The sequence below is a fragment of the Chiloscyllium punctatum genome, chromosome 30, assembly GCF_047496795.1.
Source record: "Chiloscyllium punctatum isolate Juve2018m chromosome 30, sChiPun1.3, whole genome shotgun sequence".
Taxonomy (NCBI): domain Eukaryota; kingdom Metazoa; phylum Chordata; class Chondrichthyes; order Orectolobiformes; family Hemiscylliidae; genus Chiloscyllium; species Chiloscyllium punctatum.
Genome location: NC_092768.1, coordinates 60426403 through 60453553, shown reverse-complemented (window position 1 = coordinate 60453553; position 27151 = coordinate 60426403). Strand labels below are relative to the sequence as shown.

Below are 27151 nucleotides of genomic sequence, written 5' to 3'. Positions count from 1 at the left end.
GCCACCCCCCCTCCTTTTTTACCACCCTCCCTAATCTTACTGAAACATCTGTAACCAGGAACCTCCAACAGCCATTCCTGTCCCTCATCTATCCATGTTTCCGTGATGGCTACAACATCGTAGTCCCAGGTACCGATCCATGCCTTAAGTTCACCCACCTTATTTCTGATACTCCTTGCATTGAAGTATACGCACTTGAGCTCATCTCTGTGTCCGTAAGTAGTCCCTGTCAGTGCTACCTTCTCCACAGCCTCCCTACAGTCTTGGACATCCTGACACACAGCTAGCTTACTTGCTGGACTACAAGTCCGGATCCCATCCCCCTGCCAAATTAGTTTAAACCCAAATTAGTTTAAATCTGTGAAATGATTACTTGCAGAGCGATATCATTTCCATGTTAATTTTTTTTTACTTTTTTGTGTGCAAGAAAACAATCCATTTGTCATCTAGTTCAACTAATACTAAATTTTAAATTATTGATAAGACTACGGGGGTTGGGGGGTGGGGGAAGAACGATTCTTCAGCTCAAATGTCACATTAAGTGACAATTTCCGTTTTTCAAATCATGTGACATCCAAAATGATGTTTATTTTAATTTCATTTTGAGATAGCTTTATTTTCTTCCAACATTAGTTGCCAATGAACAATAATCACACAATTATTAGTCATTTGCTGCAAAATGACTCCCTGTACCAAATGTCATTAACTCGATGTTGTGTTCATAATAATACTCACTTTCCCGGCCTAATTATTTTCTTCCTAGTTCTTATATTTGTCTAAACATTTGTCATGATTAAAGCTACATTAATAAAATAGACATGAACCGATCAAAAAAAATGTTGAACTGTGTTCAATTGCTGCTAAGTTTTTTTTTAATTATTAAAGCCTCGTTTTATATTTTAATTTTCAGTTTATTAAACTTAATGAATATACAATCGCCATCAGCGCAAAGTGCATTCAAAATATTAAGTCAATTTATCTATCAGGATTTTAGAAACAATTATCAGTTACAATAATTATGCAATTCTTCAACTTCGGCTTTATAAAAAGCACAATGTGCCTTTAATATCTTCCATATTTCTCAGTGTGAGTACTACAATATTAGAACCTGTTTCATAAGACCAATACACCCACAAAAGATCAAGAATTGCCATTGCAGCATCATTTGTAAATATCTGACTTTTGCTCATTTGAAAGATCACAGTCTTCTCAGACATTGAAATTCAGAGAACACCAGTTACTTTACACTGCAATATTTCTCTTCGTTTTTGAACATTATTCAGTTGAATAGTAAGAGGAGATACCTCATTATTCTTAAACTCATTAATAAAAGTTTTCAAATCGATTTGTTGCCAACACCTAATAATTGTTCAATTCGGTAAGGGGTGTACATGTGGAACTATGTTTTCATATAATAACCAATGCAAGGGCATTGCAATGTACAATCTCTCAATCATTCTGAATATTGCTTTTCATTTTAAACTTGGAAACGCTTTTGAATTGGTTTGATTGGAAATCACTTCAATGTTAACATTTATTGTGTTTTTAATCACAATAGCAGTTGAATATTTTTCATGTGCAAAATCATTTAAATCCCCATGAATATTTTGAAGCACACATCTCTTTTATTTCATTAAACAATCACAGGAAATGGTGACATCTTAGAAATCGTACATTTTCAGAAGGAATGAAAGTTGTCTTCAGCTGAATAGGCACATTGATTGACCAACTGATCATTTTGTTCCAATTTTCGTGTAGATCAAAAACATTTTAATTTGCATTTCAGAAAATGAGAAACTTATGACCATATAGAATAACTGTATTCATTTTTATTTATAATGCACAATAATCACACAATTCTGTCAATTTGTCGTTCCACAAGTGATCGTAAAAATTATGTCTAATTAAGACATTTGTTAACTCCCATCATTATTGTAAATTACTACTGAATTTTCAGTAGATTACACACAGTATCCAACTATTTAAATTCAATCCAATTATCACAATAAACGTCTGATGAGTTTTCAGCCCTGCCCAGCTTGGTTGGGAATGTTATGAAGGAATCTTGTGCAACTCTGGTCGTGTCGCTGTTACCAAATCAGCGTTTACAATTTCAATTCCCACCTTGCATAGGGCTGTGACAGAGTAGCTCTGAATGTTGATTAGAAAATATCTAAGAGTCGAATGATTGCCTTTCAATTCAACATTAGCTTTGCTTCCAAAAATCAATGGTAAGGTGAGTCTATCTCCTCAGACTCTTTTCAGCTCCAAATATATCTGTGAGAATATATGTTCGGTTATGATTTAGTCAAATAACCACGAGCTGCTTGACATTACTGCAATTTCGATTCTTGGTTTGCTCAATGATTTCACCCATTGCTTGAAACAGGACAACTTTCACGTTTACACGGAACATGAAACACACCGGACTACAGGGAAAAAGCACAAAGCTGAGCAGGCCATGTCCCAAATCATACCGTGCAGCATAGTTTCAGTCACTGTGTCTGTTTTGCAGAATAAGGTTCCCAAAGAATGTTCTCCACCCTAAAACCGGAGGTCGCATTACAATCCGAGAACGACAGATTGCATCGTGGGAAGGTCTGACCTCGGAGCCAGTTCGAGATGCCACTTTCCTTGCCTTTTACCCTAACCGTGCAATTTGCTGCAGAGATGTTCACTCCTGGACATCAGCCACATGGATAGCAACTGAGTTGGAAACCTGTGTGGGAATCGACTAGAAGCGACTCAATAAATTTTACTCAATTCCATGGTGCTTATTAGAAATGCAGTTTCTGTTCACCTCAATCTAAAAGGCAGTTTCTCAACATAGTAACAAAGTCAAAAGGTAATTACCTCACCCCACCCCCACTCCGGAAGAGGTGCTAACAGCCCTTGATTGCTTTTTGTTCTCGATGTGAAGAGCTCTCACGCCTCTGAGTCACCTTCACGTGGCTGGTTGCTGAGTGAGTCACAAAGAAGGAGTTTCTCCAGAGCTGCAACCGCCTCACTTCCCCACTCGCTCTCCCCTTTTACATTTTCCTGCTCGTCAGTGATTTCAAGAAAACCAAATGGATGTGATGTCATTCTGTAGCCTCTCTGTCGATTCCTCCGTTTCAGTTTCAACATGGCTTAGGTCTCGGGGCGCACCTTAATACTAGCGACACCATGAAAGCACAGGTCCAGAGGTTCCTCTGAGAGTGTAATTTCTTTCATTGCTGTTGCTGATTGAAAGAGCCACTCAAGTGCGAACTGCTCCAAAACATGATTCAGGACCTCTGGTGCCAATTCTCGCACGTTGAATAACGACAGACAGCTTCCAAACGAGGCCTTTCAGAGACGACTTTGGGATACATTTGACAGACAGACAAGTTCAGGAATCCGTGGTGCGCTGTGACACCAGCACATCAGCTTCTTCCCTGTCTTTGAACCGGGCCGCCTGCGCAAGGAATGCAAATGCGGTACTGCTTTTCGTGGAAGGATCAGAAGGGGGTAACTACACTCTCAAACAGAATGGCATATGATCAGAACCAGCTTGGATAAAAACTTTACAATTCTTTGCACAGTCATTAAATGGAATTGCATTACATTTCACTACGCGAGCAGATTTGTTCAAGCAACTTCGAAGGCAGGTTTGCAGATGGGAAAGCAAGCAAGAAAGCTCCGTTCTTGTCCATGTAAAAGGCTGCCGTTGAAGAACAAAGCAGTTTCTGCCCAGTTTCCAACTGGGGACCTTTCGCGTGTGAGGCGAACGTGATGACCACTACACTACAGAAACCAGCCGCGGTCGCCGCCCTGCGGCGCAGTGGCATCCAGCACTGAAAGTTGAAGCCATTCTTCGTTTCACCTTTCTGTTTCCAATAGCTCGTTGTTGTCCACCGTAATTGACATCTTCAAAACATAAAAAAAAGACACGTGAAATTGATGATAAAATATTGGCAAGGTTGTCGTCAATGTTTGGACCGTAGGGCGAGGAGGAATAGGCTGGGACGACTTTCCCTGCAGCGTAACGACTGCGACATGATCTAATGGAAGGGTTGGAAACTGAGTATTTACGTGTTTTACCCAAGTTGGGGTGAGTTGAAAACTCGAGAGCATAGGTTTAAGGTGAGTGGGCTGAAATTGACAAACGACCTGAGGCACATTTCCCACACAGAAGGTTGTGCGTGTATGGAATGAGCTCCCAGAGGAAGCGGAGGAGGCTCAGAAAATTGCATGAGTTTCTGGATAGGATGAGTTGAGAGGGTTTGGGGCCAAATACTGGGGAACCGGACTTGTTTATATTTGGCTATGTGCTGAGCATGGACGAGATACACCGAAGTATCTGTTTCCACGCGGTGTCCCCCAATAACGTTGTGTTGCTTACACCTGCTTTAAAGGATTACTTTTTAGCGGAGCTTGCCGTCGCAGTCTGTGGCACAATCCTTTACTGTGTTCGACTGCTCACGGGAAAGGTAGTATTGCGAAACACTGCAGAAAGGAACGACTTCCTTACTTTTGCTCCGACTGGCCATACTCTGTTTTCCCAGATCCTCAGTTAAGGACTTTTGCAGCTGGAAGTTTCCTCAGAAACGCTGTTAACTCGTAAAGTATTGAGCGAATCGCAAAACAGAAAGCATTTAACACGGAACACAAACAAAGCTGGCATACCTAATGCATTTTCAGACACAGAGATGCATGAATGCTAAATGTGAGACAGTCCGAGGGCATGATTTATAAAGTAATCTCACAACTAACAACAGGACAATTCCAAACTACTCTTTCAAACATACTGCAACCTTAGGGAACCACCACTTCCCAGACAATACTGAAAAGAGAGAAAGAAAGAACCTAATAAGAATGGGCCATAAAAGGTGAATTTCACCAATCACAGTCTCGATTAGATTACCTTTCCCTTCCGATGTCTCCAGGACGGAAACGAAGGAAATGGGAGAAATTCAACAACATATCACATCGAAATTCGTTTTTCCATTGGCCAAAAAAACCAAATAACGACGAGTTGAGTCACCCCAGGACTTTGTTTCACAACAGCGATGAAATAACGGTCTCCATTCGGTTCCAGTCCAAGCTCAACTTGCCAGGAACAGCAGAGCTGCTTGCGATTTTCTGCGCGGGAGGCGAACACGATCATGACAGACAGAGACACTTTGAAATATTCGGCACTATCCCACACCACAGTTAATTCCCCGGGAAGCAAAGCCATTTTACTTTTGTTTTCAACATCAATACAGTGGGGACAGAAACAGCATTTTAACAAGCTGCAGCGTTGGAGTTGATCTGCAGAAATGGCAGTGGTAGGATTCGAATCCACGCCCCTTTCGAGACTGGAACCTAGATCCAGCGCCTTAGACCGCTCGGCCACACTACCAGCCGGCCGCGCGCACCATTTTCTTGCATTTCCAACTGTGCTCTCCTGCATAACAACAGATGCCAAGTCACATGAAAATGGTTCCATGATCCCTCTCCGACTCGCACAGCTGCTGGGATGTGCCCGTCTACAATATCAATTTCGCAGCAGATAATGAGAGCCCATCAATCCAGACAAAAATCAATGGTAAGCTGAGTCTATCTTCTCAGACTCCTTTCAGCTCCAAATGTATCTGTGAGAATTAACCATACAACCAGAAAGACACAAGTATACCTGCACCATGGGAAACACTATGAAAACGGGATTGTTGTCAAGGAGTTCATTCTCGATCATGGATTGTAATCGATTTGCATTGTCATGTCGGTTCCAGCACCGTGGGGAAATAGTGAGAATATGATGAATGTAATGTATTTTCCTGTATGAAACAGTAAAAAGTGCAGAACAATTTAAAAGGATGTTGCCAGCACTTCGGGGTCTGCTTTATAGGGAGAGGTTGGACAACTGAGGATTTTACGTTTAGTGCAGAGGAAACTGAGTGGGTTATTTTCTAGAAGTGTATAAGACCATGAGGGTCATGGATAAGCTGAATGCACTCATCCTTTTCCCAGGAACTCAAGGATTGGACGGCTTGATTAGATCAGTTTAAGGTTAGAGGAGAAAGAATAAAAGGGAAGCTGAGGGGCAACTGTTTTAGACAGAGGGTAGTATGTATATGGAATGACCTGCCAGTGGTAGTGGGTCAGGCAGGAACACTCACAACAGGGAAAAGGCATTTGGACAAATACATGGATAGGAAAGGGTCAGAAGCAAATGGGCAAGTGCAGGGAAATGGGGTTCGTGTGGATGGACATTCTGGTCGGCATGGGCCAGTTTGGGCCAAAGGGCCTATCTCTGCTGTAAGATTCTACAATTCTAAGTGCATTTCCTATTTCTCCCACTAACTCTGGTATCCTGGGTTGTATTCCATCAGGGCAATGAGACTTGTCTACCTTTCGCTCCATTAACTTGCCCAGCTCTAACTCTTTCACGATAATTGTTATTATCTAGGTCCTCACCTTCCTCAGTCTCCTTATCAATTACTGCCCTGTTCTTCGTATCCTCCACTGTGAAGGCTGACTGCTGTGTGCTCATATTCCTGAACCCTGCTGGATAGGAATAACTCGGCACAGAACTGTGAGAGGTCTTCTTTGAATCTTCATTGATGAGACATGGCAGATACCTGGATAGTGTACATACAAAATACCTCCAGACAGCATCAGGTAACTCCCTGCCTGTCGGATGTACAGCTCCCGTTCGTATACCTTTGTGGTTTGGGACTTTGAATAGAGACTGTCTCTCAGTATTATCTCCATGGCAACGGCAGTTAGAAAGTCTAGTTCAGTTCAGCACTTTGTGGTTAAACCACATACCCTTCCCCCACACCCCTGTGACTCCCTCAAGTATCTGACAGGCGCTTCAGTTTCAGTGGGGTATCTCTCAGGATTCTGATGTCGAGGAGCCGGTGGTGGGGTGGACAAAGTTAAAAACCACACATCACCAAGTTGTAATCCAACAGGATTATTTTGAAGTACAAGCCTTTGGAGTGTGCTGTGATTTTTAACTTGATCAGGATTATCTCAATGGTAACAGTTAAGTACTTCAGCAATTACAGAGGCCATATATTCCCCACACAATAGGTTCCCCTCAGCAGGGTAAACTGCTATTCCAGCCCAAGGGACAGGTATTAATCACTTTTCTCCGCCAATTCCATCTCGCTTTCTGTTGATCTTTAAAGTTTTTCTAATCTCCTTGGTCTTTGCCAATATTTATGTATTTTATTTCATTTTGATAGACTCCCTTATTTCCTGAGCCACCCCCGCCAGATTACTCCTCTTCCTAAAGTCCTTCCTTTTCACTGATATATACGTTTGCTGAGCACTTCAAAAAATTGCTTTGATATTCTTGCACTGTCCGTCAACTTTCCCACCATAAAGTCTTTGTTTCCAGTCCACATTAGCCAACTCCTGCCTCATCCTATTGTAGTCTCCTTTTGTTTAAGCACTGGATCTTGGGAGTGGATCTAATCTTCCAGCTTTCCATCTGTGTTCTAAGTTCAACCAGACTTCTCAGAATTCTTTTATCAGATTACGAGGGGAGGCGATGTTTCCTGGGTGTTTTGGTTTTCATTGTCAGAGACCTTGGCTGTGTAATAAAGTACAAGATAGATATTCACAACAGAGTATTCTGGACGGTGTGAATGTACCACACAGTCTAAAACCATAAATCACTCTCTCCCCTGAGTTTAAAATTGCAAAATCATTATCTCCTCCACACTTCCTCACTATCTAAGCTTGGTATGCTAATGCACTTGACTATCTGTCATTTTCCGAAAATCTCCTTTGGTGAAGTTGGTGATTTTTGGATTCAGCTTTCCAGTTATTACCGTTAGAAGATAAGCACTGGGCACTGGAGAACCAGCCCCACCATTTAATACGGTGATGATTGAGCTCACATCGGTCTCAGCTGGATTTTCCAGCCTGCTCTCTCACCCTTCATCTCATTGCAAATTAAACATCTGTATCTCTTCATTAAATTGGCTCATTGTCCTGGCATCCACCGCATTTTGAATAGGGAATTCCACAGATTGAGATAAGTACATTCTTCCTCATGAGAAGAGAATAGAGTCCCTGTTGTGGAGCTGGGAATTTGTCTTGCAAACGTTTCGTCTAGTTGACATCCTCAGTGTTTGGGAACCTCCTGTGACGCGCTTCTGTGCTGTTTCTTCCGGCATTTATAGTGGCCTGTCTCTGCCGCTTCCGGTTGTCAGTTCGAGCTGTCCGCTTTAGTGGCTGGTATATTGCAGTGATCACAGTGTGTCTGAGTTTTGCGTTTATTTTGGGTGAGGGTAGTCTGTGTCTGAGACGAGCGCTTAACACCCAGACAACGGGAATGGTATCAGATAGCGAAGTTAGGACGGGCTGAAGTGAAGTGGAAAATTCTGTCAGAAGGTGGGTCAATACAAATGCATCACATCACCCAGACTGTAAAAGATTCGCAGAAGGAGCAAAGCAACTTCAATGCAGGCACAATAACAGGTAAATTAGAAAGAAGACAATTGAACACACTGAGATGGAGTGGAATTATTTATGAGAAAGGATTAAATATTGAAACTATTTTACATACAGACTGTCGTCACATTGGAAAAAGGAATTTCCTGCAAAGTAACGGTGATATTTGCCTGCGACATCACAATTCCGAGAGACACTGACATATTATCTTCTGCAACAGCGTGGCCTAGTGAAAGCATGATCGGCCCATCAATCAGAATTCAATACTTCAAAGTTCTCCTCTGCGCTATACAACCTATTTGCTGCTCCTGTCGTCAGATCCTAATCGCTTCACAGTGTATCTTTCACTGCTTCCTGCCTCACGTAAATACTTGAAACATGATCCAATCCCCAGTGTTTCCGCTTTAACCCATATTTTGTAACTCCCGAGCTGACACAGGTACGAGTGACCAATTGGCCTTTTCGAGCGCTCTCACTCTGTATGATCTGAATGATAAAATGTACTGCATCTGATCCGCAGGAGACACTGCAGAAATTAACCCATCCCAGCGGACTGAGCTGCCTCCATTGATCGAGCTGTTTCCATTGGTATAGTATCGCACAGTAACAGCGAACGTCTTTTGATGTCATCCGCGAAGGTACTTGCAACAAAAAAGCGGAAGACGGCTGGAAACAGCTGTCGTCAGTGCGATATACAGAAGCCCAGCGGGATCCTAGCTAGATTACTGTGTGCAGTTCTGCAATTCAGACTACTCTATTTTTTATGATTTTTAACCCATGAGAAGTTTGTTCCCAGCTTCGATGACAGCCATAATGCTCTGACCACTTTGACGGAGCCAGTGCAAGTCAGTTCTAATAGTTATCAATAGATTGAATCTAAACAGGATGCCCCACAACAGGAAGTGCTCCTGCACTCAATGCCGGTAAGCCAAGGTAATTTTCCTAAAACCACTCCCGTCTGGTAATACCATTGAAGATATTTTATACAGTAACCTTTCAGTCTCAATTGTCAGTTTCAGTCCATGAAGCAGCCAGTAACATGCACCAGTGAATTGAAATCTAACAGCAGCATTGCCCTGGCAGGAGAGATTGAGGAGCTTGAAGCTGTCTTCTCTGGAGTATCTAAACATGAAACACTTCAAAGGAACAAAAATCTTCAAGAGCTCCAGAGGATACATACAGGAAGGATGTGCTCCTAGGCTGGTGTGCCTGGAATAAAATAAACGCTAACTACAGTATCTTTACCCAGCATCCCCTTTAGCTGCGTAACTGTTTAAGATTTATTTGCTGCTCTAATTAGACTCCCAGTTTTAACTGCTGTCATGTTGATGACTATGCAAATGTATAAAATATAATTTGATCTATCCCAAAACCTCTCTGTACCTGTGTCACACTTGTGCTCACTGAGACCCTCATTCAATCTGACCTCTTTACAAACCCTGCCCGGACATTTCCTTATATGGCTCAGAATGAAATATTCACAGAACTGTTACTGTGCAAAAGGAGGCTGATTGGCTCATCAGCTCTCCAAAGGATCACCTCACTGAATGCCAGTCTTCTGCCTTTACCCCATAAACCTTCCCATTCATCCTCTTCCAATAACACCGGCGAGTTCACAAGTAACCACAGCGATCAGATTTGTTTTGTTTGTTCGTGGGATCATGGCATCACGTGCTGGGGCAGCATTTATCATCCATTCTAACTGCCCAAGAGATGGTTCAGAGTCAACCACGTAATTCAATGTCTGGATTCACTTGTAGGCTGGACCAGGTCAGAATTAACAGTTTCTCAGACCCAATGACATGAAGAGTTGATTTCTGGCCTATTATCGTATTTCTGAAATGATAATGAATAATTTTTGCAGTTGAATTAAAAGTGAAAGACCAAAATGTGTTTTATTCTGATTGAGCATATCCTCCTATTTTCTAAATTGTTATTGACTGTCTCATTCCCCTCGCACCAGAACCTATTCCAGAGAGTGTTACAGAAAAGGCAGAATGGTCAGCTGCAGGTGGTCACCTGACCGGTCGCTGGACCCAAAGGTCCACTCTCCACAGATGCTACCAGATCTGATTTTTTCCAGCAATTTCTGGTATTGTTCCTGATTTCCCAGCATTTGCAGATGTTTAGTTTTTCAATATTGATCTTGTCTGGTGCAGAGTAGTTTATTGATGAGTTTGAATGGTTTTGAAAATTCCAACTTAGGCCACAAATCAGCCATGATCTATTGAATGGCAGAGCAGGGTTGAAGGGCTGAATGACTTCCTCCTATTTCAATGAAAGTTATCCATCTGCAGCTTGTGGTAACATTTCCACTCAATGCTCACTTCACCTCCATGTTTAACACACTGTTACTGACTGAACAAACCTCTTGTGTTTGAACTAAACCTGCTCATGTTCAGTGGTTCCTTCTACTGCCACCCGGATTTAACTCGCATCATGGGATGCTGTCTCGTGTTACTGCGGGAATGCCCATAAGGACTAATCCTGGAGCATGTATCCCCTGGGATCCAAAAATACTGTTTATTTCCTTCTTCCTATTTCATTCTGGCATTGAACTTTTGGTTTCAATCCATTCTCCTGCCATGCTCTTCAACATGCCCATGTGGGTGGACTCGAGGCAGCTGGCACCTGAAATTGTGGGAGGAGGCAGATTCAATCAGGGATTTGGGAAAACACTCAGACAATGACATATCCGTCTGATTGTTGACTCAGACAGATAGGCAGTAAGAAAGATGCACATTTCGATCGTACCTTTGATGATCTGGAGCAATGAAACATGCTTCAAACGCAATGATTTCAACCTCAAATCTCTTAAAACACAGACACAAAGCTTTCTACTTGTACCAGGTTGTCTCTCAGCCTCCTGTTTTCTTAAGAAAAGATTTTTAAGCTGTTATGCCTTTCCTGGTGATTATACCCACTGTTTCTCTGTCAGATTTATGACTGAACCTTTATTTTCCTGCTGTGAGTGATGCTAGTACCAGAAACAGTTCCTGACTTGTGAGGGGGTTCGGTTGGAGTATTTATATTTACATATTCATTCCCACCCTCACACACAGTGTGAATTTGATGTAAAACAGAAGGAAAGGATTGATTGAGCACCCACAAAAACACAAAAGGCAGCATGTGTACCTGAGTTGAATGAACCTGGACTTAGGAAAATGTGACAACAATCACAACTAGTTAGAATTACAGAATCCCTTAGGCGCACAAAGAGACTATTTGGTCCATCCAGTATGCAATGACTTGCTGTCCTACCCTACCTTCATAACCCCACATTTAGCATGGCTAACTCAACCCACCTAACCTACACACTACTGGCCATGTTAGCACGGCCAATCCATCAAACCTGCACATCTGTGGGAGGGTCACATATTATGTCTAAGTGCTCAGGATTGTGGGATGAAGGCTCAGAAATACTTGACTCTGACGCAAATCCTCTTTTTTTTCAAAATAAAATCTGGGGGAAACTGCAGCCAGAAAGATTTCCGATTATCTCATGAGGAATAGAATTCAAAACTCGTGCCACTGACCCAGGGGGCGCAGTGAAGTCACAGAGGTCAGAACTGAAACAAGTTGTGAGCAAGGTGGGAGGGAGACAAGGACAAAAAGACAGTCTGTCACACGGGGGAAGACAGGAGAGATTAAATTACAGAAATGGTAGTCCCTCAAGGCCATGGGGAATGGAGTTAGAGCTGGGAAAGAAACCAGGAAACAAGGTGAGCAGCTGTCAAAGAAATACATTGAAAAAACAGAAAATAACAACATTGAGGGCAGAGTACAGTCTGAAATTGTTGCTCTCATTGGTGAGTACAGAACGCTGTAAAGCCTGGGTCATTCTATTTCAGCCAACATATGCAGGATAGGCCAAGTGGCCTCTATCTGTGCTGTAACTTTCTGATAAATTTATTCTGACATTTGGAATTCAGGTCGAATGATGTTCATAAATTCTCAAATTGGACTTGAGTTTAATATTCTGGAGAAATGTTAAATAAATCACAATGATCCCATTCTGCAGACTTTAGTCCACAGCCCTTAATGTTCCAGCATCGCAGTTACATCCATGTCCTTTTATTCTAATGTTATGCTGGTTACTGCCTCTGCCACCCCATCAATGAGTTCCTGCTCCCCACCATCTCCGAGTGAAATGAATTCTCCTCTCCCCTTCTTTCTGGGAATTTGTTTCAATCTAAATCGTCCAGTTTCTGACCTCTCAGTTAATGAATAGCTCCTTCCTAGACACTCGATCTGGATTCCTCAGCATTTTATCACTTCAATTAAATCTCAGGTCATCCTCCTCGGAAATCATCCCCAGCCTATCCAACCTTTCCTCAGAGCAGAAATTCTCCAATTGGAGAAACATTCTGATCAATCTCCTCTGTATCCTCTCTGGTGTGATCACATTAACCCTGGAATAAGGGGATCAGAAGTGTGTGCAGTACATTAACTGCAGTCAAATGAGTGTTGCTGATATTTCCCATGTCACCTCCGTGTTCTTGTGGTTGTCGATCACACAAGACGTGTCCTGGTTTCCCACTTGGAACTGGATTTGCACTCCATGGGGCTGGGATTCCCTACCATGTGTCTATTTGTTAACACATCCTAAATTAACTTCAGATTAAAACAACATTATCAGCCACCTACCAATCAACTTCTTCCATTATACTCAAGTCATCTTACTTTTTAAAATCTCTTTAAAAATATTACTGTCAAAACACAACAGGCTTTAAGTTGCTGACCAAGTATTCAGATGTCTCCACTGTGACAATTACTTGAAGATTATCTTTACCTTCAGCTACATTTGGTGAATTGAACACTGATTGTAAATATATGAATATCAAACGGACTTGAGTTTTACGATAATTAATCCAGTCTGACATTCTTGTTGGTTAATATCTTGAAGAGAACTGTCCTCAGAACTCCAGCTGTGCTCTGACTTCATTCACAACTGGATTTGGTTGGACTGCAAATCTTAGATCTGTTCTGTTGTTTCCTGGATTGCTTCACTCTGTCTATCACTTGCTGCTTATGCTGTTAGGCACACAAGTAGTCCTCTTTGGGAACTTCATCAGGTTAACACCTCATTTTTAGGTATTCATGCTGCTTTTACTGATATGCCCTCCTGAATTCTCACAGTTGAATGAGGACTGATACTCTGGTTTGATGGTAAGAGGCAAGTTGGGGAATATGCGGGGCCCTGATTGTATATGATTCGTGGAATACAATTCTACTGCAGTTCTTGGAAGGAATGAGCTAAACTCTTACACTGTTGGCCCCATATAATACATGCAGTATCATGAACACTGATAGGCCAAGACATGAAATACAAGAAACACTGTACAATGATGCAGGACCACAACTGCAGCAAGGGGAGTTTAAGATCCAACTTGACATAGGAGCTGGGGAAGAAGCAGCTGATCAGATTATCTCATTCATAGTCACAAAGAGACTGTGAGATTATTGTATTGTTGGAGGTGAGGATGAAGGAGGTTGGGGAGATGGAGAGCCCTTCAAAAGAAACTAATCTGCCTGAGAGTTGTGAGATAGAATTGATTGCCATGCATTTAGCAGAAAGCTAATTGAAACTGTTTTTATCCCCAAAAGATAACAAGACTGATGATGCTTCCAATCATCATCAGAAACAAACTCCAGAATACATGGTTCGGAGATGGATGTCAATAGCCAATCAACATCCAACTCCTGCAATCATTAAGCAAACATATGTGTGATTACCCAGTTCTGATGAACCAGAAAATCACTGTTCACTCTGTGCAGATGGACAGCGATGTGGGGAAGTATTGGTCTCGTGGTATTGTTGCGAGGCAGTTAATCTAAAACCCCAGATAGTGTTCTGGAGACCTGGGTTCAAAGCCTATTGCAGCAGATGGGGGAATTTGAATTCAATAAAAAAACTTGTGAAATTAGAGTCTAATGATGACCATTAATCGATTGTCAGAAAAACCCATCTGGATCACTAATGCCCTTTCAGGAATGAAGCTGCCATCCTTACCTGGTCTGGCCAACATTGTGACCTCAAATCCACAGTAATGTGGTTGACTCTTACCTGCCCTCTGGGCAATGAGGGATGGGCAGTAAATGCTGCCGGGCCAGCGGCACCCTCATCCTGTGAATGAATAAAGGAAAATAAAAATCTGTACCCAGTGTGAATCTGTGCATGTTCAACAATGTTGTGAACATTTCCAAAGCTAATTTCTGTGTGCACAACTTTATGAGCTGTCAAAACCATTGTTCATTACTTGGCGTGAAAAAGAGGAAAAAGTCCTTCAACTGTGGTTATCAGTAAATTGACTGGTGTCTCAGCAGGATGGATGCCTGAGTGAATCCCTTCCCCCTCACACACACAGAGCATGTGAACGGCCCCCCAGTCTGACTGGTTTGGCCAGTTTCCAGGTGGGATGGGTAAAGAATTCCCTTCTGGCATTCCCCACATTTCCAGAGTCGATCCCTAGTGTGGCTGCACTGGTGTTGTGCCATTTCAGATAAATGTTGACAGACTGTTACACACACCGATAGCCCGTCCCCATCACCCCCCCCCCCCCCCCCCCAAGAACTAAGTATAAAGCAGTAAACATTATCTCCTGTTGTGGAGGGACAGCCTGTATTGGTCTGAGTAGGAACACTGAGAAGATGTACCTCAATGACAACTTAATCGGTGACCAGAGCAAGTTGAGCAAGTCCAAATAAAATGCATTATAGCATAGAAAGAGGCCCATCAAATCCAAGCTGGCTCTCTGTAGCAGAATCCCATATTCTCATTCCCCATACGTACCCCAAACTCTGCAAGTTTATTTCCCTCAGAACTGATCTAATTGTTTTTATCAATCATTGATCTTCTCTCCTTGCACCAACATAATAGGCAGCATGTTCTGCATATTTCCAGCCAATACAGTCAGCAGAAACACTTACTCATCTCCCGCTGTCTCAAAACCTTACATCTGACCTTAACTCTTGTGCCATCACCTATCGAATGCAGATATTTTTGTCTGCTGTATCTAGGTGTGTTATAATCTTATACAGCTTTATCAAAAATATATCCAACTTCTTCACTTCAAAGAAAATCGCAATTTTTTCAAATTAATCCAGTGACTGTATTTTCTTCATCAGTGAGCCACTCCAGTAAGCCTATATGCCACAGTCTGAAGATCACTCATATCCTTCATTGTTGATGCCTATTTTGCTCCACAAATCCAGACGATGCAAGTTTTCTGCACAACAGCAGTAACTTTATTATTGGACAGCCGGCGAGAGTTTCAAAATGTCTCTAAAGTAGCTGAGTACTTGTAGACACTCTTCTTCACGAATCTCTGCCTTACCCACAGAGACAGTATATTTAATAGGAATTAGACAAAGGCATATCAGTCACATGGACGATTGTCTTTGCATAGTTTAAAGTAGGTAATTATGACCTTACAAAGCTTGATGAATGGCGATGTCCTGTGATAATGTGTGATGGATTACAGAAACTGATGATCGTATTGCTCATGATTATGTGTTGATGGGAGGAGATTAAGGCAGAATGGTTCTTCCTTCAGTAAATAAGGGATTCACTTACCTATGCTAATATGGAGGGGAGGTAAGACAATGGGAGTGGGAGGCAGTTTAACAGAGTTGTGCCCAGGGCTACCAGTCTTGTCTGAAAAGGGCAAATTCCTCTGTCTGGGATTACGGGGCAATCCACATGTCTGGCTGCAAGAGGTTCTATTTTGAGATACTGTCAGCCTCCACCATTCTGAGGTGTTCTGTCTGTATTCTAAGAGTACAGGCCTTCAGTTGATGAAATAAGGCCTTTTGCAAGGTAATGTTTAACCCTTGAGACCCCACGGTGTCCTGAAAGAGAAGCAAAAGGTATGGAACTGGTCCCTCTATGGTATTTTAACTTCCTCGTTCTGACCAGGAATATGTTGACCAGAATTGAATGCAATGATTGACTGTGACCTAACTCAAGCTTTGTCAAGGGTCAGAATCTTTTCCGTGAGTTTGTTATCATTCCTCCATTAATGAAGCCCAGCATCCCATTTGTTTTACCCAAAACACATAATGTTTTCTCTCCTTTAAGGATTGGTACACATTGTCCCCCATTCCTGCTGTCCTGCTCTCTGTGTCTGTGCCATGTAAATATATATTCCCTTGCTACATTGGTTCTCTCAAAATGTATCAACTTACTGTGTGTTCTAAAGAAGAGATATATTCCACTCAAAATATTATCTCTCGCTCCACACATTCTACCCCCTAGAAAACAGAACAGGACAGCACCGGAATAATTGGCCCACCATGTCTGTGCGGTCCATGATGCCATTCCAAACTAATTCCATCTGCCTGTACATGGTCCATATCCCTGCCAATCCATGCCTGCTTATCTGTCTGTCCAAATGCCTCTGAAACATTGTGATTGTTTCTGCTTTTCCCATCTCTCAGGCAAGTACATTCTTGGCACTTACCAGCTTCTGCATAAGAAACTTGTCTGACACAACTCCCTTTAAGCTTGCTCAGGTGTTGTTGGAAATGCTCAGCAGATCATGCAGCATCTGTGAAGAAAAATGAGTTAATATTTCGGGTCTGGTCACCCCTCCTCAGAAACGTTGACTTTAATTTATCTTCATAGAAGCTGCTAGACCTGCTGAACTTTTCCAGAAAAAAAATTTTGTTTCTGGTTTACAGCATCTGCAGTTGGTTCAGTTTTCATTTCCTTTAAACTTGCCCCACTCCCCTTAAAACTCTGGCCTGTAGAATTTGCCGTTTTCACCTTGGGAAAAGATTCAGATTATTCACTCTGTCTGAGCCTTTCGGATCACCCACAGCCACTGACTTTCCCAACGCAAAAATCCAAGTCTTTCCAACCTCTCCCAATCCAGGCAACATCCTGGTAAACCTGTTTTCACGCTGTCCAAAGCCTCAACATCCTCCTTTTTATGTGGTGATCAAAACAACACACAATACTCCAAAGGTTGCCTAATGACAGTTTTATATTCAGTCCCTGACACAAGAAGGCAAGTATGCCATCCACCTCCTTCACCACTTTCAGGGAGCTGTGAACTTGCCCCTGGAGTTCCCTGTGTACATCAATGCTGCTGAGAGCCCTTCAGTTTAGTGAATACATTCCTCTTGCAATGAGCCTCACAAAATACATCACCTCACACTTGTCTGGATTAAAATCTATCTCCGTACAGGTTTTCCTACTGATCTCTTTCTTGCTGTATCCTTTGACAACATTCTTCACGATTCACAACTTCATCAATTTCTTCCATCTATAAACCTGCTAATCAAATCGTTTACATTTCCATGCTAAGCATTGATGTATGTTGCAGACAATGATGTTCCAATTCTGATCCTTGTGGAACAACACTGACCACAGAACTCCAGCCAGCAACATGTTGTGGAAGGAACATATTTCATTTAGTCAGTCAGTCGGAAAGTATTTCAGGTATTGGTGTGGCACTGGATGTTCCAATATATTCACAATCCTGGTTAAAACACCGTGGAGCAGATTTTCAGTTCTGGGTACCCTACCTGGGGACTCCCCCAGAAGCAAGTGTAAAGCAGTAAACATTTTCTCCTGCTGTGAAAGGACAACCTGTGTTGGTCTGAGCATGAGCACAGAGCAGATTTACCTTAATGATAAATTAACCCTGAAGACAAATAACCAGACCAAGTTAAGCAAGTACAAAAAAAAATGTGTTATGGCACAGAAAGGGGCCCATCAAATTCAAGCTGGTTCTCTGCAGCAGAATCCCTTATTCTCATTGTCCAACTGTCCTCAAAACCCTGAAAGTTTATTTCCCTCAGATCTGATATAATCGTATTTGTGAATCTTTGATCATCTCTACTTGCAACACCATAATAGGCAGCACGTTCTGCATATTTCCAGCCAATACAGTCAGCGGAACATTGCAATCTTCCACTTTCTCAAAACGTTATATTTGATCTTAAATTTTGAGCCATCACCTATTGAGTGCAATTTATTTTATTGTCTGCTCTATCTAGGTGTGATATAATCTTATCCATTTTAATCTATCAAGATATATTCAACTTGATTTCTTCAAAGAAAATAACAATCTTTTTTCCAAATCAATCCAGTGACTGCATTTTCTTCATCAGTGCACCACACCAGTAAGTCTGTACTGCACACTCTGAAGATCACTCAGATCCTTCCTGAGCAGGAATTTGTTGACCTGAATTGGATACAATGATTGATTGTGACCTAATCAGTCACTGAAATTGTTTCCATGAATTTGTTCTCATTCCCTTTATTAATGAACCCCAGGTTCCCATATATTTTGTTCAAAACACTCTGATTATGTTTTCTCTCCTTTAATGAATTATACACATTCCCCCGCCCTTCCCTCAGTCTCTACTCTTCATGTCTGTGCTATCTAAATATATATTTCCTTTCTACATTGCTTCTCTCAAAATGTATCAACTCACTGTGTGTTAGAAAAAAATATTACCTCTCGCTCCATGCACAGTACCCCCTGGAAAACAGAAAAGTACAGCATCTGAATAATTGGCTCATTATGTCTGTGCAGACCATGATGCCATTCCAAACTATTTCCACCGGCCTGGACATGATCCATATCCCTGCCAACCCCTGTCCGTTTATGTGCCTGCCCAAATGCCTCTTAAGCATTGTGATTGTTTCTGCATTTACCACCTCCCAGGAAAGTACATTTCCAGTCATCTATCACCTTTTGCATCCGAGACTTGCCTGATATAACTCCCTTTAAACTTTCACATGCTGTTGGAAATGCTCAGCAGGTCTTGCAGCATCTGTGAAAATAAAAATCCGTTAATGTTTCGGGTCCTTCTTCAGAAATGTGACCTCTGATTTCTCTTTACAGATGCTTCCAGACTTGTTGAGCATTTCTAGACACTTTTGTTTTTGTTTCTGATTTACAGCATCTACTGTTCTCCCGGTTTTTATTTTCTTTAACTTTCCCCCTGTCCCCTGAAATCTATGGCCTCTAAAATTTGTCATTTCTACCTTGGAAAAAGATTGAGATTATAGAACATAGAACATAGAACAATACAGTGCAGAACAGTCCCTTCGGCCCTCAATGTTGTGCCGACCTGTGGAATTTTCTCAACTCGTCCCCCTACACTATCCTAAAATCATCCATGAGCTTATCTGAGGATTGTTTAAATCTCCCTAATGTGGTTGAGTTCACTACCTTAGCAGGTAGGGCATTCCACACACTTACCATTCTCTTTGTGTAAAGAATTTGTCTCTGACTTAAATCTATCACCCCTCAATTTGTAGTTATGACCTCTCATACAAGCTGTCGTCATCATCCTAAGAAAAAGACTTTCACTGTCTACCATATCTAATCCTATGATCATCTTGTATGTCTCTACCAAATCCCCCGTTAGCCGCCTTCCTTCCAATGAGAACAGATCCATGTCTCTCAGCCTTTCCTCTTCAGACATTCCCTCCACACCAGGCACCATCCTGATAAATCTCCTCTGCACCTTTTCCAATGCTTCCACATCCTTTTTGTAATGGGGCGACCAGAACTGTACACAATATTAAAACTGTGGCCGCACCAGCATTTTGTATAGTTGCAGCATGATATTGTGGTTCCAGAACTAAATCCCTCTCCCAATGAAACCTAACACGCCGTATGCCGCCTTAACAGTACTATCAATCTAGGTGGCAACTTTCAGGGATCTATGTACATGGACACCAAGATCCCTCTGCACACCCACACTACCAAGAATTTTTCCAATGACCCAGTACTCTGCCTTCCTGTTATTCCTCCCAAAGTGCATCACCTCACATTTCGCTGCATTGAACTCCACTTGCACCTCTCAGCCCAATTCTGCAGTTTATCTAAATCCCCCTGCAACCTGTGACATTCTTCCAAACTGTCTACTACTTCACAGACTTCAGTGTCGTCTGCAAATTTACTAATCCATCCACCTATGCCTGCGTCTAAGTCATTTATAAAAATGACAAACAGCAGTGGTCCCAAAACAGATCCTTGTGGAACACCACAAGTAACTGGGCTCCAGACTGAATATTTTCCATCAACCACCATTCGCTGCCTTCTTTCAGAAAGCCAGTTTCTAATCCAAACTGCTAAATCACCCTCAACTCCATACCTCTGCATTTTCTCTAACAACCTACCATGTGGAACCTTATCAAAGGCTTTACTGAAGTCCATGTATACCACGTCAACTGTCCTAGTCTCAACTAAATGCTTGGTCACCTTCTCAAAAAACTCAACGAGGTTTGTGAGACACGACCTGCCCTTGACAAAACTATGTTGACTATCTGAAATCAAATTGTTGCTTGTTAGATGATTATAACTCTTATCTCTTATAATCCTTTCCAAAACATTTCCTACAATGGAAGTAAGGCTCACTGGTCTATAATTACCTGGGTCATCTCTGCTGCCCTTCTTGAACAAGGACACAACACTTGCAATCCTCCTGTCCTCGGGTACTAAACCCATTGACAATGATGACTCAAATACCAAAGCCAAAGGCTCTGCTATCTCTTCCCTAGCTTTGCAGAGAATCCACGGATAAACCCCATCCGGGCTGGGGACCTGTCTACTTTCACTCCTTCTAGAATTGATTGCACCTGTGCATAACTAACCTCAATCCTTTCTGGTCTAGTATCGCGTACCTCATTTTTGTCCTCTACAATATTCTCCTTTTACTGTGTAAGCACCAATGAGAAATGTTCATTTAGCACTTTTCTGATCTCTGCAGGGTCCACACTCAACTTTGAGATTAGATTGCTTACAGTGTGGAAACAGGCCCTTCGTCCCAACAAGCCCACACCGACCCCGCTGAAGTGCAACTCACCCAGACTCATTCCCCTACATTTCACCCCTTCACCTACCGCTACGGGCAATTTAGCAGAGCCAATTCACCTAACCTGCACATTTTTGGACTGTGGGAGGAAACCGGAGCACCTGGAGGAAACCCACGCAGACACGGGGAGAATGTGCAAACTCCACACAGTCAGTCGCCTGAGGGGGGAATTGAACCCCGGTCTCTGGTGCTGTGAGGCAACAGTGCGAACCACTGTGCCACCCATAAAAATATCAATACATAAAAAACATAAAAACTTCCCACTTCTGTCTTTGATTAGCCCTATTCCTACCCTAAACATCCTTTTATTCTTCACATACCTATTGAAAATTTCAGGGTTATCCTTTATTCTATTTGCTGAAGACTGCTTGTGTCCTCCCTTTGCTGTCCTTAACTCTCTCCTTAAATCTTTCCTAGCTGATCTGTAATCTCTATATGCTTCATCTGTACCATTTTGCCTCATCAACACATAAGCCTCTTTCTTCTTCTTAACAAGGGATGCAATTTCTGTAGTAAACCATGGTTTACAAACTCTGTCTGTGCTAGTTGTGTCACCTCACAGCCATTGACTTTCCAAAGACAACAATCCAAGATTTTCCAACCTCTCCCAATCCAGGAAACCTCCTGGAAAACTTGCTTCCACCTTCCCAAACGCCTTCACATTTTACCTATAATGTGGTGATCAAAACGGCACACAATCCCCCAAAGGTGGCCTGATTATAGTTTTAAATTCACTCCCCTGACTGAAGAAGGCAAGCCTGCCATTCACCTCCTTCACCACTTTCAGGGATCTTTCAGCTTGCAACTGAAGATCGCTCTGTATATCAGGGCTGCTCAGGGCCCTTCCATTTATAGTATACATTCCTCTTGCTATGTGTCTTCCAAAACACATCACCTCACACTTGTCTGAATTAAAATATATCTGCAATTTCTCCACAAAACTTTCCGACTTATCTTTTTCTTGCTGTATCCTTTGACATCATTCTTCACAATTCACAGCTTCAACAGTTTGCGCCATCTACAAACTTGCTAATTAAACCCCAGTCCAACACCGGCATCTCCGAATCATGCTAATTAAATCATTTACATTTTCAAACTTTTCATTTATATACATTACAAACAACAGATGTCCCAGTTCTGATCCTTGTGGAACAGCACTAGCCATAGACCTCCAGCCAGCAACATGCCCCTGCACAACTGTTGCTGAGAGAAATATCAAAGAGGAGCCTTGAGTTCTGCGTTGAGCAGCACGACCAACGTTTATTCAGAGCTCCTTACTAATACATGATGGGAGATGTCCCTCTCCGGCTCCCCCAGATAAGTCCAGCATTTTGATGTGTTTACTTCATACGTTCCAGTAATATTTGCCCCCTGACCTGAACTCCAGGGTTTGGAATGTCAGCTCCGATATTTCCGTGTTCCCTTTCACACTCTGATTCTCTCAGCTCATGCAGCTGCTTTGTTAGCTCTTTCACAAATGGTTTAACCCTAACCTTATCATTGCACATCTCCAGCCCTCCCACTACCACACATCTCCGGTTCTCCCACTACTATACCCTGTGCCATCTGCATCTTCCATCCAGTTATTAAGTCAAAGGGCGACAGCCCCGTCCCCTTTTCTGGGCTTGTCCTCAGTTTCATTAGGCTGGTGGGGAGTACTCTAACCCATCGCTGTACTGTCTCTGAGAGAGCCTCAGTCAGACGAGCTTTAAGTGTCTGCGTCATTCCTTCTACTGTCACAGAGCTCTGGGGGTGGTATGGTGATGGAATTTCTGTTCAGTATTAAACAGGGCACATAGCTTTTTAGCTATGTTCCCTGTAACATGTGTCCCTTGGTCAGAATCTGCAGGGGAATGATTCCACCCACTGAGTAAACCTATTTATTAAAACCCAGCAGGACCTCCTTCCCTGGGATTGGGATGGGTGTGGGTGTGTAAAACCCATCTGTACTTGTTCCCATGGGCCTCTGGGTCGCTGCTGCTGCCTCCATTTTATCCTGATTGCTTTCCCTGGCTCACACTGTGAACAGACTACACACCTTCGACAAAACCTTGCTGTATTTCTCCCTGTTCCAGGCAAGGATTGTAGTGGATCATCTGATATTGCATTTTATCCTCCCCAATATGGGCCAGCCCATGATATGTTTTAATAATGTTTGTCTTATACAGTGTAGTGGCACTGCTGGGTCATCCAGACTCTGTTGTGTCATATTACTGCCCCACCCTTTCCCCATTCCTCATTCTCCTGTTGTGGGGCTGTATCTGCGAAGGTCTTTAAACTTTCCTTACTCACTTCTGCAGTTACTGCCACTGCCACTTCCCCAAATGTCTGCACTGTTTCAGTCAGTATTTCACTCGCGTTCCCCACATACTTACTGCCCCGTTGGTGTGGGGTTTCTACTTCCCTGTGAGCTCTAATCTTCATTATTGCTGCTTCACTGGGATAGTTAACTGCTCCCACTAACTATCTGACCTGTGCTTCGTGCTCTATGTGGCCCCCAGACAGGGTGATGTACCCTCACCGAGCAGGCCAGCACATGGTCATGAACAATATCAAAGGCATGCTGACTGTGTGTGTAGATGTTGACTCCCTGACCCCTGGCTAATGTCCGTGCTTCTGTCAGGGTTTGTGATGATTCTGCCAATTCTGGAGAATTCTCCACAAACTTTCCACAGTAATTAAACAATCCTAATGTTTGCCTTACCCCCTTCACGCTGTGGGGGTGGATAGTTTTAAAATCATGGTCTGTCGTTCTGCTGGGATTGTCCCCCTCCCTTTGATCTCCCTGATGTGATGTCCCAGGTATATCTCTCCCTACAGTCCCACTCTCTGTGGGTTAATTTTAAGCCCGTCCTGCCTGACCTGATCCTATATTCTGTTTAATATCTGGATATGTTCTTTCTCACCAACTGAGGTAATGAGGTGTTGGAAAGATCAATGTGACTAATTCCATCAGCCATATATCGGTGGGATATAGTGGAATATTGTGGGATCCCTGAGGTAACTGGATCCAGGAGTACTGTTTTCCTCAGCCAGTAAACGCCAGCTTATTCTGGGATTCCAGGTCCACAGGTATGAACCAGAACTCATTCACAATATCAAGGGCTGAGACTATTTACTGTTGCGATTTCAGTCCATTAAATACAGTGGTGTGGTTCGCTCATGGAGGATACTCTTTAGTGGCGGATTTACTGAGTGAGGTATACTAAATAGTGAGGTGGGATGAGCTGTCCGGCTTCTGTGAGTTAGTCTGGGATACTGTCCATCTGACTATTCCCTGCTTCTGTCAATCTGTTACTGTCAGAATTACTGCCTCCTCAGCTTTAATGAGATCCTGTTTGTGTGGGGTGTGAGAGGGCCCTCGATCTTTACAGTATCTACAGGTAATAACCCACATTCCTGTTTAAGTTATCCACACTGCTGTTTGGGTCCTAGCTATAACTCCCCAGATTCCCTGACTGTTCCAGTCTCCCTGCAAGGTAACTACTCTGGAGATGTCGACTCTCCTTTGCTTCCTGTCCCAGGCCTGTTCAGGTTGTTCCCATATTACAGTTTGTGTCTCTACATCAATAGTTGGTCCTAACTGTTCTAAACTGGCAACTCCCAGAATGGTCCCTTCCTCAGTTTCCCACTCCCATATCTGAATATATTTTGCCACATCCGTGATCTGCGTCGGGAGAGGTTTATTTCATCCAGCTTCCTCGATTCCCTCTCCGACTGCTCTCATTTTAGCAATTGAGGTGATATGGGGCAAATCCATATTGGTAATTGATATAGATGCTCCTGTATTAATATTATGCTCTGCTGGTTCCCAAACACAGCATCAAAGAATATTCATGTGCCTAGGTGAACACATGCACACACACAATGTGAATATCTATCTCCCTCTCTCTGCCTACGTTCGTTGGCAATATGTCCTTTACTGCTTTACTTGTAAAATTGCCAGTCTGGTTACCCTCCCTGTACTGCAGCTATTCCCCTGTGTTTCTGAGCTTGTCTCAGCACTCATGGTCCAATTCAGAAGGTGGTTAGAATGATCTCCCACTGGGAGTCACATGTTTATAATTATAGTTAAATGGGGTCCCAGTTTAAAAACAACAAACTGATATCATCATCACAGATTGGGATTTGGTAATCCCCCGTGGCCCTTACACACCTCAGGCTTCCTCTCTGTATGATCCTCGATATTACCCTTGGTTCCCTGAGACACCAAGGTTATTTTAGCCCATTCAGCCTGTACCCTCCCCAGTGTGTCCTTGTAATAACTGTAAATGCCTGGAGCCACTGATCAGCTGTGCACTCGGGGGAATCAGCTGGCACCCGCACCCTCTCATTGCAGAGACAGGTTCTGATGTACATGTCGGGGCATCTTGGCCTGAGAGTTTTTGGCCTGACACCATAATCGGTGAGACTGTACCTCAATTAATTCATCCATATTCTCCCAATAAGGCCCATTATTACCATTTCTCTATCAGGCTGGGTGTTAACTCACCAACATCTGTCGTTCAGCAGGTGAACGGTTCATGTTTGATTTCTGTCAGTTCCGTTTGTTGCTCCCTACTGTCTGTCCAAGTTGAGCTTAGATGCCCAGTGGTGCCATAGACAGGGCCTTCTGGGCCTTATAGGGCGGTGGGTCATCCCACCCATTGTCGTCTCTCTGTCCATACGTGTGCGCTTTGTCATCTAACCCGTTCCAGTCAGTGTCACCATCCTCACTGCCTTCTGAGGAGAGCGGGGCACTAGGTACCTCCCCCACTGTAACTACTACCTGGTTCTTTGGCTTTAAGGCCTCACGTCTGAGAGCCACCACCTTCACCTGTTCCTGTTTATCATAATAATGCAACATATTCCGTCATTCCTGGAATAAAACAGAGCAAAATGTAATTTGGTTTTATTTGAAATAAGAATAATTTGACATTCACTCGACATATCTATCGAGGTGAGAATTGTACTGTGATTATTTAAGTGAATTTAATGTGATCATACAATGAAAATAAATGATAATCAACGACAACATGTGATTATTTGTACCAGTTCTTGCAATGAAAATTCAATTTTATTTAATGCTTGTAACCCATTACACCATGGGCATTGTTATTAGGGAATAAAGTAATGGAAGGATATCAAAGAAAATAAGTAGACTTTAATTTTAGCTCCACTGCAATAATGAACCAAAACAATATTTGGAAATATGGGTAAGCTACATAACAAAGTTTCCAGTGTCATTTTTGACATGAAAACTATTTTAGTTTGCAAGTTGTTTTGCTCTAAGAATACTTGGAAATGAATTGTGATGATGAATTAACCATTTAAAATATACTTTGAAGAGAATAATCAGATATTTTTTGGAGGAAATTAGGAAAGGAAATAAATATGTATACATTGGTATTAATAGTTTTAAAATGTTTGGAAGTTGACTGGGATTGAGAGAGGCTGCATGATTATAAAGACTAATAAACCTTTTTCATTGCATTGTTGGTTTCACTAGAATCTGTTGTGGTCTAAGCTCTTGTTGTGTGCAATGGACTGTCATTAATAGCTTAATTAACCTGCGAGTCCCTGATCAGGTTTCCTTTGTCTGTAAGTCAGTCTGTAAGTGCGCGACACACCTGCTTTTCTGAGGGGAACATGAGACTCTTTTCAAAGGAAATAAGTGGCAGTTCTCACTGAGAATGGTTTCTCCCACACACCATATGCAGGGAAGTGATTTTCTGAAGAATTTCATTGTCTATCTATAAATCTGATGGTAACTGTGTTTGTCCGTGCCAATCAAGTGGGCTGCTTTATTCCGGGTGGTATCAAGTTACTTGAGTGTTGTAAGGGCTGCACTCAACCAGGTAAGTGAGGAGTATTCCAACATACTCCTGACTTGTGCCTGGTAGCGTTTGGACAGGATTTC

At 42.5% G+C, this 27151-nt stretch overlaps 1 long non-coding RNA gene and 1 other non-coding gene across 2 annotated transcripts in view; one reads left to right on the top strand and one right to left on the bottom strand.

Moving 5' to 3' along the window:
- The window catches only part of LOC140455038 (uncharacterized), a 321983-nt gene that overhangs the window by 114757 nt on the left and 180075 nt on the right, over positions 1-27151 (top strand). The gene's annotated exons all lie outside the window — the stretch shown is intronic.
- On the bottom strand, positions 3703-3775 carry trnav-cac (transfer RNA valine (anticodon CAC)). Its single transcript has one exon. It is a non-coding gene; the product is annotated as a tRNA-Val (tRNA).